This window comes from Poecilia reticulata, linkage group LG21 (genome assembly GCF_000633615.1).
Source record: "Poecilia reticulata strain Guanapo linkage group LG21, Guppy_female_1.0+MT, whole genome shotgun sequence".
In the NCBI taxonomy this organism is placed as follows: domain Eukaryota; kingdom Metazoa; phylum Chordata; class Actinopteri; order Cyprinodontiformes; family Poeciliidae; genus Poecilia; species Poecilia reticulata.
This window is the reverse complement of record NC_024351.1, coordinates 13,402,925-13,406,118: the sequence shown is the minus strand read 5'-3', so window position 1 is coordinate 13,406,118 and position 3,194 is coordinate 13,402,925.

Below are 3,194 nucleotides of genomic sequence, written 5' to 3'. Positions count from 1 at the left end.
TCCACGGACCGGGGGTTGGGGACCACTGCTCTAATCATTCGAGGAATTGTTTCAGCCCTAATCTTCTTACCTTGTAAAAATGTTTGCTGCAAATCTGCAATTACACTGAGGGCTGACAGTCATTATGATTACTGTCATAATGATTAACGGCTGCTATCCATCGCAGCCGTATCTTTCCTCATTAAAAGTTATACAAAAAAATGACAAGTTTGGTTTGCATCCTGTCTGTTTGTGCAGCTGACCGCACAGCACCCTATAACCATTTTTAAAGTAAAATCAACTAAATAAAAGCGATTTTAGGTTACCAGCTGCCTGTTTTTTGATGAGCTTTAAAGAAGTTCATTGGTTGTTTTGACGCTTGTCTTGACAGATCAGCCGATTTCTGAAGAGCATGATGTCACGTGCAAAGGGTCAATAGAAGAAGTTTGGAAATGTATGTATTGCTCTTAATCTTCTCAACAATTACATCCTACCATAGCGCTCCACCTCCAAAAGAACAAAAAAAAAAAACACTCACCAGAAGCCTGGTCCTCTTACAGCTATCCCTCCCAGCTCCACTGCGTAATGTCGCTGTTGGCTGATCACATTTTGGAAATAAAATAAATGAAAGTACTTTACAAATTTCCAAAACATGAAACATAAAAAGACAAATGTCACAAATCTGTATATTTGTAAATATATGATGCAACAAACATCTAAGTATCAATTATGGTTAATGTGACAGTAAAATGTCTGTCGTGTTTATTCATTTATATCTTAAGAAAATGTTTTAAAAGTGTAATCTATTGTTGTGATGAAATGCGACTGGTTTGCATTGAACGCCAATGAAAAGTTTTTTTTTTAAGCATGACTTGAAAGCATGCAGCGCTCGTGGGAGGTGGGTGAATTTGTTAATAATCAAAAGCACATGCCACCTCTTCCCGTTAGGCTCTGGTTATATTTAGCTTGTTATTATAACTTACTGCATGCAGTCAAAAATGTGGCCCATGATTTACTTTCAATTCACGGTACTGCGTTGCTTTTGCATGCAAAATATCATCTGGTTTATTTTCCAGTAAAACAAATTATCTAAACTTGGTATGTGAATGCTCGCATTAGACTTTAAAACAGATGTGGAAGAAAACAAACGAATGCCTTGTTTGCAGAAGACTTTCCCTATTCCCCCTTTGAATTGTAACCTTTAGGCATTTCCCTTTTTCTCTGTTTTACAACATGACAATCGATGTAGAGTAAGAAATCTGAACCAAAACAAAAATGTGTTTCCTTTTTTTTCCTGAAGTTGTGAGACTTTTCTCAGCTTGAATCACTTGTTCTGAATCCCTTTCTGTTTTTACAAGAGGCAGAAATAAACTAAAAATGTTGTGGTTTTAGATTTATTAGCACTAGAATAATTTAAGGGAGCAGCACTGTGTTTGGTCTAGTTTCTAGTGCAAATATCTCAGCAAACTTCAAGTAAGTCAAACTAACTTACAAGTGTCTTTTTAGCAAACTATAGAGATTTGTTTTAAGTTGATAATTTCTTAATATTGATGAAAAAGTACTTTTTCTATTGGCAGATTATTTAACTTACAACAAGACATTTTTCCCATGTTATAAGTTAATTTATCTGCCTATACAACAAGAACTTTCTCATCAATATTAAGGAATTATTGACTGAAAACAAATATCTATATCTTGTCGAAAAGTTACTTGTAAGTTAGTTTGTCTTCTTTCAAGTGTAACAAGATATTTGCAGTAGAAAATTGACCAAAATTACTTGGTAGGATTTTGTGTTTTTGCACATTGTTTGCAAAACAGAGGAGCCATTTAATTATGGTTTTCCAGTCGTGGCTCATCATCGTTCTGACACCAGTAAACATAATAATTCACAGAGGAAAACAACTACAAAGTATTATGTAAAAGTTTCTGAAACCTGGTTTTATTTTTATATGTGAACGTCTTTCACTGTACTCAGTGAAAAGTACAACTTTGAGCTAAACTACAAAAAATCTCCAGCAAGTATTTGAAGTTGGAACGGTTCCTTCTGCTGCGCCAGCATAAATCTTGCCATTAGGTGTGTTCGTTGGAACATCTGACAAGCCTGAATTTACTGAGAGGGATACATGAAAGCTTTTTTTTATGTGTGCAGACCTTTTCCACTGACAAAAAACAGTTTCATAATGTCCTTTTTTCCATTTGAAAGTAATTATTTAAGGGATGTAGCACCTCTGCCCTCTTGAGCATGTGATTGCTCCAAGACTGAGTGAACTTTGCAGCTAACATCTGATACGTTTTTGCTGCCGAAGTTGCCAACAGGATYGCTGCTTGTTTCCGAATCAGTTATGTAATGTTGCGTTTGCACTTGGATTAACCGAGATGTGGTACTGTAATTGTCTGTTGCCGGTTCTAACCAAAAACGGTGCCGTCACATGTTTACAGAGGATTACATCAGGGAATAATTTGGATCTGACCACAAAGACGTTGGTTTAGATCAACGTTTCTCGAACCTTTTCAGGCCGAGGATCGCTCAACCTATTCAACATACATTCACCTAATTTAAAATTGCCCCGCAATAAAACCACATCTTAATATAGACAGCCTGAAATTAAAATATTAGTCTCTTAACTTATTGTCTTTGTTCGTCCTAATGTGAGGGATTAAGACGAACAACCGGCTCTATGATTGTTTTGATTCAGTTGAGCTTAGAGAGAAAACAAATATTAGCTTCAACTAAACCTGCAACTTGCAAGTTGGACCAAGAAGTGTTTCTTTTGGTTATTGCCCCCATTTGAGATACGATTAATCTGACTGTAGTAAAAAACGTAGCTGTAATTACACCTAAGAAACCTCCTCTCCATCAAGATGATGTAATAAATTACAAACGTATATCTAATATTTCTTTCTTAAATAAAATCCTTGAAAACAGTCCCAAACAAAAAACAACCCAACAGGCTGGGTGGAGGGGCGACGACAGGAGGGCCAGAGTCCAGAAAACAAAACTTAAACCAAACAGGAACTGAAACACGGAAAAATTTCCGGGGGCCGACCACGGCACAGGTAGTAGTGGACCTCTCGTGGGAGGTCCGGTGGGCGGCGACGTCGGAGGCGGAGCTTGAGCCGCGGGGAGGGAGACGGTGACGCAGGAAGCGGAGCTTGAGCCGCGGGGGGCGGCGACGCAGGAGGCGGAACAGGTGAAGCGGCTATGCAGGAGGCGG